Consider the following 16,708-nt stretch of genomic DNA (forward strand, 5'->3'; position numbering starts at 1 on the left):
AACCCTGTAGTGAAATATTTTCTAGGCATTCTGTGAAAATTAATTGCAAGCAACTTCATAAATATTACAGCAGGTTTCCAACATTGCGCCTGTCTTTACTGATAGCCCCGTGCTGAGAAATTGCCAGCTGTTGAGTCTGGCCAGCAGATAATGACTGGGATAAGCTATCCACTGAAGGTCAGCTATTTTTAGTGCTCCGCGAGGTTTGGAGGCCCCATGACTAGGTCTCTGGTCTCATTATGACTCCAACTTTACCTTCGAAGTTGGACCGATAAACTCAGTCTCCCCTTTCACTAGGCTGTTTCCTGTGGAAATGGAATTCCACATCAGGTCCAGTGACAACTCTGTACACAGGAATGTTCTTGTGGAAGACAGAAGATATGAATTGATGCTGACAGGTAAGAATATTGACACCTTCCCTTATGAGGATCCTGATTGCTCAGTTTCTGCTGATGTGAATTCAGTCATGCAGATCGGTCAGAAACGTGGATGAGGAAAGTGAAAGTTCAGGGTTGGGATGATCACAGAGCTTGGTGAGGGGGGGAAGGACCTGTTGATATGTGGGCAGTTTGAAGAGGACAACAGGAGGAACATGATAAGGAAATGAAAAAGAGGCCAAGAGGAGGTCAGGGATTTGATCAGCAGAGACATTGGGTACCAGAAGACCTCTAATATTCTGACCCTTAAATGCTTTGAAAAGTTCCTTGGTCATTAAGAGTTTTCTGGACATATGTATGTATCCTTTATTGAAACATGGCTCTGTTATGCTTTAAAAATATTTTCCTATTCAATGATTCTCACACATGGTCTCTCTTTCCACCTCTGTGTAACCCAGATGCCCCATCCTAAGAGTTACTAATGGATTGTAAAACAAAAGTCACATTACCAAGAGAACTCTTGAAGTATCTTTGTGCTTGTATTATACAGAGATGTCATCATATGAATGAAATTCAGATACAAATGGGATCTTGATAAACTGGAAGATTGGTTGTGGGAATCTGGAACACTGTTTTTAAAAAAAATTGGAATTATTTCCTCCTCCTCCTCTCCTCTTTTCTCACCTTCCTCCCTCTTCTCTCCTCATTCCCTCCTCACTCCCCCTCCTTCAGGCTCCACCTCCTCCTCATGTTAGCAGCATCGGCCCAATTTTGCTCTTTTCCTGATGGTGGCCTTGAAAATGCATCCTCTTCTGAGACATTGGAGATGACGGAAATGGCTACATGATGTGTTGCAGTCTGTGGGGTTAGGGAGTAGGATCCCGAGAAGTAGGGTTAGGTTGGAGAGTTCTCCTCTGCCCCTTTCTGTGACATTACTGTTATGGTTCTGTAATTACCATTCACCTGCTGAACAGATGTAAAATAGATTGAACCAGAAGTCTATTCTGGGTCAGGAAATTTTTCAGATTTCCCAAGTCCCTGGGCAGAATCCTCTCTCATTTGCTGCCAAGGGACTGCTTTGGATTGGGCTGGATTAAAGCCAAGAACGAAGTGAGTCTTAGCTCTTTTGACATTGACTTCTGTGGGCCCAGCAGGACCAGTCATGTCCTCACCTGGCTCCACGATACTTTGAAATGTTTCTCTTCTTTGTGGTGTGATTCCTCTCCCATGACTTACTCCAGACCCACCAGCTGAAATGTGCACCAGCAAAGCTCACATCCATATCTCATGGTCCAAATGTAAGTGTCTCACAAAGCTCAGTATCTTGCACCTCAGTGGGTTTTCCCCATGAAGCTAGTCAGTACCTTTCCAAGTGCTCTATATTGGGAAGAGCCCCAAAGTAGGTGTTGGGCTGCTTATGCCAAGTGCCTATAGCAGGTACAATCTTTGGATCCTTACTATATATTGCTCTAGAAAGAACATAAGCAAAGCCCCCCCACCCCCGCAAGCCTTTTCCACCACACTTACCATTGCACTTAAAATACACACTTATCATCACATCAATAATGGAATCTATTCCAAGGGGCAGGTTGAAGATGCAATGGCATAGAAATAAATTTAAGAGGATTCAGACAGCATAGAATGAGCTATGGTTGATTCTGCCTAACAAGCCTTGTTGATTCTGACAAGGCATGACAGCTAAATTAGATCATGGTACTCCAATATATGAACTTGCTTGGATCCAGTCCTCCAGCAAAATTGAAAGCCAGAGCAATCCAAGGTGGAATTTGGACCTGGAGAGGAAGTTGATTAAAGAAAGGTGGGAGGAAGATTGTACAAGCGACAGGTGAAATATCAGAAAGCAATGGGGAGAGGAACTGAATGGAGCCCCCCCCCCCGTATAAAGGATTTGTGTTTGTGTATGTGTGTGGGGAAAAAGTGTTGGAGGGAGGGAGAGAGGGAGAGACAGAGAGGGTGTGCATACGTGCATGTGTATGTGTTTACAGAATACATATATATGTTTTTACTTTATTATAAATTGCAGAAAAAAATATGAGCCTTCATCTCCTGAGACAGGATTCAACAAAATAAATTTAAGGTGTGTATCTTGTGAATGCATGAGTATTTATTTGTGTGTGTGTGTGCGTGCGCGCGTGCACATGCGTGTATATGCGTATGTGTGCATGTATATACGTAGATTCCTTTCAGTGAGTCTTGGCCTTCGAAAAGCATTGTCAAATTGCTCTCTGTGACGAGGAATTGAAGCACTTTGATGCTAGTGCTTTGCATCATTTCTGCAATTGCAGGTCCTTCCATTCATTGTGTCAATCTGGTTCATTTGAGATTCTGGTCAATGGTGAACCCCAGGATGTCGATGATGGGAAATCAGCAAAGGTTGATGTTCTTGTTCAGTCTTTTTTTTGTTTGAGATGATCATGGCCTAGTACATTTATGGTGTGAATGGTACTTGCATCATGACAAGTGCTTTCTAGGTCTTGACATGTGCAGACATTGAGCTTTAGACTGTCAGCATGGCTTTGTGCAGAGGAGAATATGTCTCACAAATTTGATTGGAGGTAATGAAGATAATTGATCAATGTTAGTAAATTACTTGATGAAGCCCCTCATGACAGACTGATCCTGAAGATTGAATCACATGGAATCCATGATGGTTTGGTAGTTTGGATTCAAAATTGGCTTTGTCACAAAGACAGAGGGTACTGGTGGAGGAGTGGCACTCTAACTGAAGATTTGAAACTGGTGGTGTTCCACAAGCATTAGTGTTGGAATCTCTGCTGGTTGTAATACATATAGGTGATTTGGAAAAAAATATAAGTGGGATAATTAGTAACTTTTCTGATGATGCAAACATTGGTGGAAATGTAAATAGTGAGGTAGGTTATCAAAGGATACAGCAAGATATTGAACTATTGAAAACTTAAGAGAGAAATGATAGATGGAATTGGATATAGACAGGTGTGAAGTGTTGTATTTTGCAGGTCACAGGCAAGAGAAAGATGTACAGAACATTAATCCACAGGGGGATCATGGAGTGTAAGTCCTTATCTCCCTGAAAGTTGCAACAGACATGGATCAGGTCACTTTAGTGCATAGCATAAGTATTGTGTATCATGGCTACAATAGAAGGGCAGAGGATGTGTACCCTGTGAATGACTTACCTCCTGACACAGCTGGAATGACCTCCCACACCTGTTCCAAACAACGCTCAATAAGTCTGAACCGTCCAAAACAAAAGAAACACCTTGTCTATCACTCAAAACTTTACTCCTTCCAGCCCTGGTGTACAGCGGCTACAATCTGTATTACTGACAGAATCTTGCCACATCTCCCCCTCACCTGTGACCCCCATTACTAAGGAGGACAAGAGCACCAGGCATACAGGAAAACCACCATCTGAAATGGTCCAGGTATTTTGCGCAAAAACAAAGCTTATTAATGAACTGAAATGCATTGTAGCCTAACGCCACTGGGACACAGATTGTACCCATCCAAACTTCTCTTAAGTTTTATAATTGAACTTGCATCTGCCACTTCCACTGGCAACTTATTCCACACTTGCACCGCCCTCTGGGTGATGAATTTGCTCCACAGATTCTCCTTAAATACTTCAGCTTGCACCCTAAGCCTATGACCTCTAGTGCTAGTCTTACGCAACCTTAAGTGATGAAGCCTGCATACATTGACCCTATCTATACCCTCATAATTTTGTATATCTCTATAACATCTCACTCATTCTCCTGTACTCCAGGGAATAAAGTCCTAACCCATTCAACCTTTCCCTATAACTCAGGTCCTCAAGTCCCTGTCACATGCTTGTAAATTTTCTCTGCACTCTTTCAAGCTTATTGATATCTTCCCTCTGGGTAGCTGTGGAGAGGGTCCAGAGGAGATTCATCAAGATCTTGCCTGGATTAGAGAAAATTAGCTATAATGAGAGGTTGAACAAGCTTAGATTTTTTTTCACTTGGAGCATCGGAGACAGAGGGGCGACCTGATAGGAAAACAATTCGGACACAGATAGGTACGGGTGGTCAGAGTCACTTTCCCAGGATAGTAATGTGAATACCAAAGGGCATACTTTTCAGATGGGAGAGGGAAAGTTTAAGAGAGATTTATGAGGCATTCCTTTTACACAGAATGGTAGGTGTTTGGAACAGATCATCAGGGGAGCTGATAAAGAAGAGATGAAAGCAATGTTTAATGAATATAGAAGGACACAGGATAGGCAGGGAGTAAAGGGATTATAGACTTTGTGCAAGTAGATGGGATTAGTTTGGACTGGTGTCATGATTGGTACAGACTTATTGGACCAAATAGCCCGGTCCTGTTCTGAACTGTTCTGTGTTCTGTGTTTTAATGTTATTAATATGTTGAGAGTTAGGTCGCGGATATATTGATGTGGTATCCATTGCATAAAAATATTTATTCTATAACGAAGTAGTAATTGTCAATGGGAAACACAGAGGAATAGAACAATATGAAGGAAGTGGAGAATGTCAGCAGAGCAACGTTTTGTGGCCTGCCACCCAGGAAACATCATGCCATCATTAGCAAACCTTCCACTCCATATTTCTGACCATCACGCGTGTCTGTCTGAGCAGATGGACATTATGCCAGGCATTTCACAGTCTGCTTCACTATCGATCCTCTGGGTCTCTCTCTGGTTAGGTTCCCTTCACCTCTTTCCTGGCCACCCAGCTCTTGTATCCTCATGCACGGTGCCCCTGACCCAGCTATCCTCCCCTTCCTGCGATGCCAACGCCTGAATGATGCTTTGTGGCCTAAGACCCAATGACCCAGTTATCCTCCCCTTCCTGCGATGCCAACGCCTGAGTGATGCTTTGTGGCCTAAGACTCAATGACCCAGTTATCCTCCCCTTCCTGCGATGCCAACGCCTGAGTGATGCCTTGTGGCCTAAGACTCAATGACCCAGTTATCCTCCCCTTCCTGCGATGCCAACGCCTGAGTGATGCCTTGTGGCCTAAGACTCAATGACCCAGTTATCCTCCCCTTCCTGCGATGCCAACGCCTGAGTGATGCTTTGTGGCCTAAGACCCAATGACCCAGTTATCCTCCCCTTCCTGCGATGCCAACGCCTGAGTGATGCTTTGTGGCCTAAGATTCAATGACCCAGTTATCCTCCCCTTCCTGCGATGCCAACGCCTGAGTGATGCCTTGTGGCCTAAGACTCAATGACCCAGTTATCCTCCCCTTCCTGCGATGCCAACGCCTGAGTGATGCTTTGTGGCCTAAGACCCAATGACCCAGTTATCCTCCCCTTCCTGCGATGCCAACGCCTGAGTGATGCTTTGTGGCCTAAGACTCAATGACATGGACTGTCTTTCTTGTTCCGCATTCATCATCATTGCCCTCTCTTTTGTCTGCCTCCTGGCTGCGATAAACACAATATCTACAGAATGGCAGGAGCGTTTGCATTGCTCTTCAGTGGGTCATGGTCAACACAGCTGCCCAGTTGTAGAAGGATGATGAGGTGACACCACATACCATCACTGCTGAGGTTCATCGCTTGCTTGGTTGCTCCATCAGCTTTGACCTCAGCAGTACCAAGGCAACAGATTCATCCTCTGACTTACTTCCACTGCAGCATTCCTCAGTCTGCTGGAGCTGTCCCTAATGCAAGCAAACTTTACTTAAAGGACAAAGAGAAGCCTTTTATACTGTAAGAATGAAAATAATATTGCTGCCTCATTGGAGAAAAAGTATGCACGTTTGCAGATGATGCATTCTCTCTCTCTCTCTCTTTCTCTCTCTCTAAGTGTGTGGTCTGTCTCTATTATGTTTTGTTTTACACAGAATGGTAGGTGTTTGGAACAGATCATCGGGGAGCTGATAGAAGAAGAGATGAAAGCAATGTTTAAAAAGAATTTAGATGGACAGGATAGGCAGGGAGTAAAGGGATTATAGACCTTGTGCAAGTAGATGGGATTAGTCTCTGTCTCTAAGCATGTGCTCTGTCTCTGTTTTGATTTGTAACTCCAACTTCAGTTTTTACTTTAAGAGAGATGTGTACATATCACATGAAGATTAATTATGTATGCCATTTACGTACCTAGAATGAATTATGTAACAACAAAGATTGCTTAATCAAAGTATTTACAATATTACTCAAATATTACTAAATATTAAATACACAACTTGCTTAGCTATAAACTCCAACTCAATAGAGAATGCATTGCAATAAAAATAGAGTCAAAGGGTCATAGAATAATACAGCACAGAAACAGGCCCTTTGGCCCATCTAGTCAGTGCTGAACCATTTAGACTGTCTCCTCGCATTGACCTCCATCAGCACCATACCCCTACCATCCAAGCTTCTCTTAAACATTGAGATCAAGCTTGCATCACCACTTGCACTGGCAGCTCATTCCACATTCTCAAGACCTTCTGAGTGAGAAGTTTCCCCTCATGTTCCCCTTAAACTTTTCGGCTTTCACCCTTACCTCTTGTTCTCTAGTTGTAGTCCCACCCAAACTCTGTGGAAAAAGCCTGCGTGCATTTACCCTAGCTATACCCTTCATAATTCTGTATATTTCTAGCAAATCTGTCCTCAATCACTTATGTTCCAAGGAATAAAGTCCTAACCTATTCAATCTTTCCTTATACCGCAGGTCCTCCAGCCCCAGCAACATCCTTGTAAATTTTCTCTGTACTCTTTCAACCTTATTAACATCTTTCCTGTAGGTAGGTGACCAAAGCTGCGTGTAGTCAGCATACTATATAACACACCTACATGTAGACATCCACAGCAGAGTAAATTTTAAATTGTCCCATTGCGGATTTTTTACTCTTGAGGGATAACATCTTTCCTGACAAGGGAGTTTATTCTGCTTGGTAGGCGAGACGTGGTTGTGAAACAATCTCAGGTTTCAGAGCCTTCTCCGTGGTGTTGATTCTGGGACTACAGGAAGTGGTTCTGACAGCTCTGAACACTGTTCTTCAGGATGTGTTGGCATCCCAAACAATGCATGGCAGGTTTCACTGGACGATGTGGATCACCGTGTGAGTACGGTATCTGATGTCACCATTTCCTTTGCCTTTTGGAAATCCACCTCACACTGCTTTGTCCGTTGTCATTTCTTCCTGATCTGTGGTAATGAGTTCAAGAGGTGGAGCACAGTAGCCGGGTTTGACAGGAGCCTGTTACAGTAACTGACAAATCCTGAAAAGGACCTCATTTGTGACATCTCCTTTGGCCTTGGGACATCCACTATTGCTTGAATTTTCTCAGCATGTTTGTGTAAACCTTATGCATTAATGCTGTGACCACAGTAGGTGATATTTGCTTTAAAGAATTCACGCTTGTTGTCTCTTGCACTGAGCCCATAACCTTCTAATATCTTTAACCCTGTCTTGGGATTTTGGAGGTGTTCCTTGTCATCTTCATCAGTAACAATTATGTCATCCAGATAACACTGAGTGCCTGGGCAGCCTTGCAGCACTTAGTCCGTGGCTTTCTGCCAGAGTGCAGGTGCAGATGCTGCTCTAAAGATAAGCGCATTATAGTGATAAAGCCCTTTGTGAGCATTTGTGGTGAGAAACACTTAGAATTCTTCTTCCATCCCCATCTGTAGTTAGGCCTCAACTGTCCACTTTGCTCCAGAAGAGGACCCAGATATCCTCTGTCCTGTGCAAAGGATACTGAATCTACTTTCAGTACTGATCTTAGAATCACCGCAGATGCTGACAGCTTCACTCTGAGACTACTGTCATTGCCCATGGGCTCCACTCCAACTTGGAAATAACTCTGCAGCCTCCGTGTGATCTAGCTCACTGGCTACTTGATCACACATGGTTTAAGGAACCAGACAGGTTTTGTAAAACTTGGGTGTGGAATCTTCAGTTAACACTAGTTTATCCTTTTGATATGTTTGTGCTTTCCAATGCCACCTTTGATCACTGCTGTGGTGTCATCCAGTACCTTTCTTAATTCACTTTCAGCTGACTCTGTTACAGGGGATGTGACATGCAAATGGTGGATGGATCTCCAATCATGTTGCAGTTGTCTCAGCCACTCACAGCCCCACAATGCTGGCCCTTCTGTATTTACCACATTCAAGCCCAATGTGACTTGTCAGTTGTTGTATTTCACTGTTATGAATTCATTACTACAGGAGTTATCTTTTCTCCAGCATAAGTTCTTAGTTGGATATTTGCAGGCTTCAGTTCAGTACCTTTGAAATTTCTATCAAACTCGTTTTGTGGAATGACTGAAACAGCCAAGCCAGTGTCCAATTCCATTTTAATTAATTTGCCGTTCAAAGAACAAAGAACAATACAGCACAGTACAGGCCATTCGACCCACAATGTTGTGCCAACCCTTAAACCCTGCCTCCCATATTCACTTGTGGTGTAACCATATTGATTGTTTATTGTATATTAAGTCAAACTTCAGCTGATTTGGTTGGAACAGTCAAACTTCTAAACAAACTGTATACCTTTAAACTGAATGCACTCAGTAAAATTGGCACTCACTTCTCATTGGCCATTTTTATGCTTCAAAATACTGCTCAATTTGTTCCCTATGCAGCAGCCAGTGATCGTTTGAGCAATCGAATGCATCTATCTTTCAAATGTAGCCAGTCATTTCTGCTTTTTTTATTTATGATTATCATCACACTGTACTCACTGTTTATGAACCCATGAATTAGTCTGTTTTCTGTGTTTTTTAAATGAGGATCTTGTTGTGCTCTTTTTTAACTTGAACATCTTGCTACACTTCAACAGGTATGTAGTCACCTCCAGTTCATTTAAAACTTCCTTGTCACCACTATTATGTTTTGTAACACCAAAACATTTTTAAAAAATTGAAACAAAAACAACAGAGCTGACAATGGGAGTCTAACTTCATTTTTACTTTAAGCGAGGCACATACGTATCATGTGGTAGCATAATGACGTACGCCATTTACATACCTTTACATATAACCTCTAATGAATTATGAAAAACAGCTAAGAATGCTTACTCAAACAATATATTTACAATATTACTCAAATATTACAGAAATATTAAATACACAACAGTCTGTGTGTATGAATGGAGAAGGGTGGGAGCGTCTAGGTCCTCTGAGTACGTTAGTTAATGGTACAGTGGTTGAACTGCAGGTGAAATAGGTGAAGGTCTCATCTTTGGTGTACTTTTTAAGTCAAACTTTTTTTGGAGTCCTTTCAGGACTGCAGTTAACTGATTGATATTAATGAATAGATGGACGAGGACTATTCATAATTTAATTAAATAATAGAACAGCCACTGAGCCAAGTAACTTGCCCCTGTGACGGAGATTCTATGTTCCAGTAAGATTGTAATGCAGTGCTACAACAAACATCCAGAACATTGATTGATCCAGTGAGCTCCTGATGCAACATTAAAGTCAGCTTCCACTTCAGTGTTCCATGGATCTCCAGTTTCAATGTTAGAGGGAGCTGTTAATGCAGTGTTCTGATGTGTTCCAGGTTCGTTGTTACAATGCTCAATGTTTAATTTGTTTCTAATACACTGCTAGATCTCACCTGATTAAAACATTGCTGTGGGAGCCTGTAGCTGCCTAAAACTTGGCATTGAAAGCTTGTAGTACAATGTACTAACATAATCTCAGGACAATGTGATATGTACATGCAATCATACGCTGAGCTGGCTGTGCAGTCTTACTCAGCTTTGAGTACGATCTCCCAAACAGCTCCTAGTGCAATCTTATAAAGTGAAATATTCAGTATCAAATGTTGGTGAGTTTCCAGCGTGCCTGGTGTATTGTGTGCTGTTAACGTAATTTAAGAGCAATAATTTAAATTCCAAACGTGATGTGCAATGCCAGAGTAAACTCCTGGTACTGTGTTACAATGAGCATTTTGTTTAGTGCAGTATTTGAATGTAGTCCAAGCAAGGTTTTAATGTGTTCCCCAGTCTGTTGAACAGCTCCCATTGCAATGGTGCAATGAGTTCTTTGTGCCCTGTTATAGTCATCATGATATTCTACCAACCTCCCAGTACAACTTTCTAGTGAACTCTTAGTACAGGAATTCTGACAGAATATTCCAGGGATCTCCCAAACAAGCAGAATGATGACTTTATGTTTTTGTAAACACCCAAAGCAACAACACTAAGTTGTTTCTTCAATGTTCATGTGAACTCCCAATTCAGGATTCAATAAATGCAGTGCATTGTCACACAGAATTTTGAGTGCAATAGTCTTGTGAGTGTCCATTGCAGTGTTGTGGTGATCTGCCAGGATAATATTCTGGCAAAGTTACTATGCAATATTAATGTGAGCTCACATTGAGATTTCTGACAATGCACGTCTTCATCCCAGGTCACATATTAGTGTGATGACAGTTCCATTGATCCCCCACTGCAAAGTTCTGGTGAGCCTCTAGTGTGGTGTATTAATGTGCTTTGGTTAGCTCCAAATTTATTGTGATGATGAGATGCCAGTCCAATGTTATAGTAACCTCCCAATCTTATATTCTATATAGAACATAGAACAGTACAGCACAGCACAGGCCATTTGGCCCATCTATCCCACTCTAAGATCATTCTAACACTTTCCTCCCACATAGCCCTGCATTTTCTTTCATCTCTGGCCGACCTAAGAGTCTGCTAAATGTCCCTACCGACTGCATCTGCCTCTACCACCACCCCTGGCAGTGTGTTCCACGTACCCAACACTATCTGTGTAAAAAGCCTACCTCTAACATTCTACTGATACTTTTCTCCAAACTCCTGAAAATTATTCCCTCCTGTATTAGCCATTTCTTCTCTGGGAGAAAGGTACTGGCTGTACACACTCTGTCTATACCTCACTGTCTTATAGACCTCTGCCAAGTATCCTTCCAGCATCCTTTGCTCCTCAGCTCAATCAGCGTTTCCTTATAAGAGATGCTTTCTAATCCAAACAGCATCCTGGAAAACCTCCTCTGCACCCTCTCTAAAGTATGTTGTTATGTGTTTACATAATAAAGAACTTTAGTTCCCAGTGTGATTCCCCGGGAACCGGAGGTGATAGTGAACTGGAAGCACACAATAAAGTGTGGCGATAGAAGACATCGTCTAGAGTGTCTGAATAAAGATGTGTCGGTTTTGCCGGAGCAAAGTTAGTCTTTTATCAAGAACAAACATAACATGGTGTCAGAAATCGGGGTGAGGTCTAAGTAGGAAGTGTAACTGAGTAGTGTGAGAGACGGAGAAAGCGACATTAGGTTCTGATAGAGAGAAGCTGTCAGCAAGTGACCATACTGTCTCAAAGTTCACAATGTGATTCAGGTGAAAGAAGCCTGAAGAATTCTGTTATGGACAGTCGAAGTCCGCCCGCAGCTATACAGTTTACGACAAACTATCGGATTACTGAAAACAGCAATTCAATATATATTTACTGGTGAGTAGAGCCAGTGGGGCAGAGAAAAAATTGAAAGCGTCTACCTTTCCACGTGTAATTGACAAAGCTGCTTTGGACATCTATAAGAACTTTCAAAATGATGAGACAGACTTTAAATTGGACACTCTGATGACATAATTTGAGGTGTGTTTTGTCCCAAGTGAAACATCATGTTTGAAAGATATAATTTTTTTTCTCCATGGATGCTGCCTGAACTGCTGAGGTCCTGAGTATTTCTCGCCTTCCACCAAAAGTGCATCTCTTCACACTTTCCCAGGGATGCATTCCATCTTCCACTTCTTAGCCCAGCTCTTCACCCTATCAATGTCCCATTTCAGCCTCTACCCATAATACTACACACCTCCGCACCATCTGCAGCTTACTAACCTACCCTTCTATTTCCTCATTTATGACAATCACAAATAGCAGGGATCCCAAAGCAGATCCCTGCAGAACGTCCTTCAAGGTTGCCATGCAAGCTGATAGGGTTGTTAAGAAGACGTGGTGTGTTGGACTTCATGAGTTCAGGGACTGAGATGAAGAGATGCACAGTAATGTTGGAGCTTTACGAAGCCCCAGTTAGACCTGCTGCTGCTGAGGCCTCTGTGGATGTTGCATCCTAGCTCTAGATCCACAAGCCTGGGCGGTACGATATGGAGAGCAAACTGGTGTCCATGTAGCAAGCTCCCCTCTCTACACATCTGATGAACCCAAAGGAACGACAGGGACCGATACAGTTTGGTACCAGCAGCGTTGCAGGAATTTCCAGTCAGCATTGAACTCAATGTACGACTGCCTTAGGGACTCCAGCTCCGGACTTTTCCCTCTGGGTTTACTCCCGAACCCTTCCCCATGAGTGGGTATAGCCTCAAGTCAGTGGAGGTTTGAGATCAGAATTTTCCTTCTCCTAGATGAGCTGCCAGCCATCGCTGACAATCCCCATCTACCCAAAGCGACTGGTTTTAAGCTGCCAGTAACCCGCCTTTGCTCCTTCTCCTGTCAGTGGAAATGATTCTGCTGGGCTTAGTTGCTAAGCCACACGTGAAGTCCAGGAGCTGGACTTGGTTGACCACCCATTGTGTTCATTTCTGGTCACCTCATTATATGAAGGACGTGGAAGCTTTAGAGATGGTGCAGAGGAGATTTACCATGCTGCTTCGAGGTTTAAGAGCATGTCTTATGAAGATGGGTTGAGTGACTAGGGCTTTTCTCTTTGTAATGAAGGAGGTGATTGGATAGAGGTGTACAACATAAGAGGCATAGATCGAGTAGATAGCCAGGGGCTATTTCCTAGTACAGTGCAGACACAAAATTACTTTGAATTATAAAATAAATAGTACAAAAAAAAAGGAATAATCAGACAATTAGTCCATGGACTATGCAGAAATATAATGGGTGGGGGAGGGAAGAAACTCTTCCTAAATCATTGGGTGTGAGTCTTCAGGCTCCAGTATCCTCCTCCCTGGTGGTAGCAACAAGGAGAGAGCATGCCTCTGATGGTGAGGGTCTTTAATGATAAACGCTCCCTTCCTGAGGCCCCACCTCCTGAAAATATCCTCAATGCTAGCAAGGGTTGAAAGGATGAAAAGTTACAGTAAGCTCACAGTGAAATAGTCCAGTTAGCTCATAGTGTAAAGTCACCAGAGAACGCTATGCATTTTGCTCGTGAAATCCAGTTGGGATATCAGAGTAATACCCAGTGTTTCAGTGAGCTACCACAGGTGTCTAACAGTGATACCCAGTGATTTACTGAGCTACCACTGGTACCTAACAGTGAAACCCTGTGTTTTGGGGAGCTGGCACTGGTATCTAACAGTGATACCCAGTGTTTCAGTGAGCTGCCACTGGTATCTAACAGTGAAACCCTGTGTTTTGGGGAGCTACCACTGGCATCTAACAGTGATACCCAGTGTTTTAGTGAGCGGCCACTGGTATCTAACAGTGACACCCAGTGCTTTAGCGAACAGCCACTATACTAACAGCGATACTCAGTGTTTTAGTGAGCTGGCATTTGCATCTAACCATGATGCCCAGTGTTTCAGTGAGCTACCACTGGTGTCTAACAGTGATACCCAGTGTTTTACGAGCTTCCACTGGCATCTAACAGTGATACCCAGTGTTTCAGTGAGCTACCACTGGTGTCTAACAGAGATACCCAGTGCTTTAGATAACAGCCACTGTACTAACAGAGATACCCAGTGCTTTAGATAACAGCCACTGTACTAACAGTGATACCCAGTGTTTTAGTGAGCTGCCACTGGTATCTAACAGAGATACTCAGTGTTTTAGTGAGCTGCCACTGGTATCTAACAGTGATACCCAGTGTTTTAGCGAACAGCCACTATACTAACAGAGATACCCTGGGTTTTAGTGAGCTGCCACTGGTATCTAACAGTGATACCCAGTGCTTTAGCGAACAGCCACTGGTATCTAACAGTGATACCCAGTGTTTTAGTGAGCTGCCACTGGTATCTAACAGAGATACTCAGTGTTTTAGTGAGCTGCCACTGGTATCTAACAGAGATACCCAATGTTTTAGCGAACAGCCACTATACTAACAGAGATACCCTGGGTTTTAGTGAGCTGCCACTGGTATCTAACAGTGATACCCAGTGTTTTAGTGAGCTGCCACTGGTATCTAACAGTGATACCCAGTGTTTTAGTGAGCTGCCACTGGTATCTAACAGAGATACCCTGGGTTTTAGTGAGCTGCAACTGGTATCTAACAGTGATACCCAGTGTTTTAGTGAGCTGCCACTGGTATCTAACAGAGATACTCAGTGTTTTAGTGAGCTGCCACTGGTATCTAACAGAGATACCCTGGGTTTTAGTGAGCTGCAACTGGTATCTAACAGTGATACCCAGTGTTTTAGTGAGCTGCCACTGGTATCTAACAGTGATACCCAGTGTTTTAGTGAGCTGCCACTGGTATCTAACAGTGATACCCAGTGTTTTAGTGAGCTGCCACTGGTATCTAACAGAGATACCCAGTGTTTTAGTGAGCTGCCACTGGCATCTAACAGTGATACCCAGTGTTTTAGTGAGCTGCCACTGGTATCTAACAGTGATACCCAGTGTTTTAGTGAGCTGCCACTGGCATCTAACAGTGATACTCAGTGTTTTAGCGAACAGCCACTATACTAACAGAGATACCCTGGGTTTTTGTGAGCTGCCACTGGTATCTAACAGAGATACTCAGTGTTTTAGTGAGCTGCCACTGGTATCTAACAGTGATACCCAGTGTTTTAGTGAGCTGCCACTGGCATCTAACAGTGATACCCAGTGTTTTAGTGAGCTGCCACTGGTATCTAACAGTGATACCCAGTGTTTTAGTGAGCTGCCACTGGCATCTAACAGTGATACTCAGTGTTTTAGCGAACAGCCACTATACTAACAGAGATACCCTGGGTTTTTGTGAGCTGCCACTGGTATCTAACAGAGATACTCAGTGTTTTAGTGAGCTGCCACTGGTATCTAACAGTGATACCCAGTGTTTTAGTGAGCTGCCACTGGCATCTAACAGTGATACTCAGTGTTTTAGCGAACAGCCACTATACTAACAGAGATACCCTGGGTTTTAGTGAGCTGCCACTGGTATCTAACAGTGATACCCAGTGCTTTAGCGAACAGCCACTGGTATCTAACAGTGATACCCAGTGTTTTAGTGAGCTGCCACTGGTATCTAACAGAGATACTCAGTGTTTTAGTGAGCTGCCACTGGTATCTAACAGAGATACCCAATGTTTTAGCGAACAGCCACTATACTAACAGAGATACCCTGGGTTTTAGTGAGCTGCCACTGGTATCTAACAGTGATACCCAGTGTTTTAGTGAGCTGCCACTGGTATCTAACAGTGATACCCAGTGTTTTAGTGAGCTGCCACTGGTATCTAACAGAGATACCCTGGGTTTTAGTGAGCTGCAACTGGTATCTAACAGTGATACCCAGTGTTTTAGTGAGCTGCCACTGGTATCTAACAGTGATACCCAGTGTTTTAGTGAGCTGCCACTGGTATCTAACAGTGATACCCAGTGTTTTAGTGAGCTGCCACTGGTATCTAACAGAGATACCCAGTGTTTTAGTGAGCTGCCACTGGCATCTAACAGTGATACCCAGTGTTTTAGTGAGCTGCCACTGGTATCTAACAGTGATACCCAGTGTTTTAGTGAGCTGCCACTGGCATCTAACAGTGATACTCAGTGTTTTAGTGAGCTGCCACTGGTATCTAACAGAGATACCCTGGGTTTTTGTGAGCTGCCACTGGTATCTAACAGAGATACTCAGTGTTTTAGTGAGCTGCCACTGGTATCTAACAGTGATACCCAGTGTTTTAGTGAGCTGCCACTGGTATCTAACAGTGATACCCAGTGTTTTAGTGAGCTCCCACTGGTATCTAACAGAGATACCCAGTGTTTTAGTGAGCTGCCACTGGTATCTAACAGAGATACCCAGTGTTTTAGTGAGCTGCCACTGGTATCTAACAGTGATACCCAGTGTTTTAGTGAGCGGCCACTGGTATCTAACAGAGATACCCAGTGTTTTAGTGAGCTGCCACTGGCATCTAACAGTGATACCCAGTGTTTTAGTGAGCTGCCACTGGTATCTAACAGATATACCCAGTGTTTTAGTGAGCTGCCACTGGCATCTAACAGTGATACCCAGTGTTTTAGTGAGCTGCCACTGGCATCTAACAGTGATACTCAGTGTTTTAGTGAGCTGCCACTGGTATCTAACAGAGATACCCTGGGTTTTTGTGAGCTGCCACTGGTATCTAACAGAGATACTCAGTGTTTTAGTGAGCTGCCACTGGTATCTAACAGTGATACTCAGTGTTTTAGTGAGCTGCCACTGGTATCTAACAGTGATACCCAGTGTTTTAGTGAGCTGCCACTGGTATCTAACAGAGATACCCAGTGTTTTAG

General features: G+C 43.2%; 1 long non-coding RNA gene across 1 annotated transcript in view; it reads left to right on the forward strand.

The window, feature by feature from the left end:
* The first annotated feature begins 255 nt into the window (after positions 1–255).
* The window catches only part of LOC140731415 (uncharacterized), an 87,145-nt gene continuing 70,692 nt past the window's right edge, over positions 256–16,708 (forward strand). The window contains exon 1 of the long non-coding RNA XR_012099813.1: positions 256–398. This is a non-coding gene — a long non-coding RNA (uncharacterized lncRNA). The remainder of the gene's footprint in view (positions 399–16,708) is intronic.

This window comes from Hemitrygon akajei, chromosome 8, assembly GCF_048418815.1.
Source record: "Hemitrygon akajei chromosome 8, sHemAka1.3, whole genome shotgun sequence".
NCBI lineage: Eukaryota > Metazoa > Chordata > Chondrichthyes > Myliobatiformes > Dasyatidae > Hemitrygon > Hemitrygon akajei.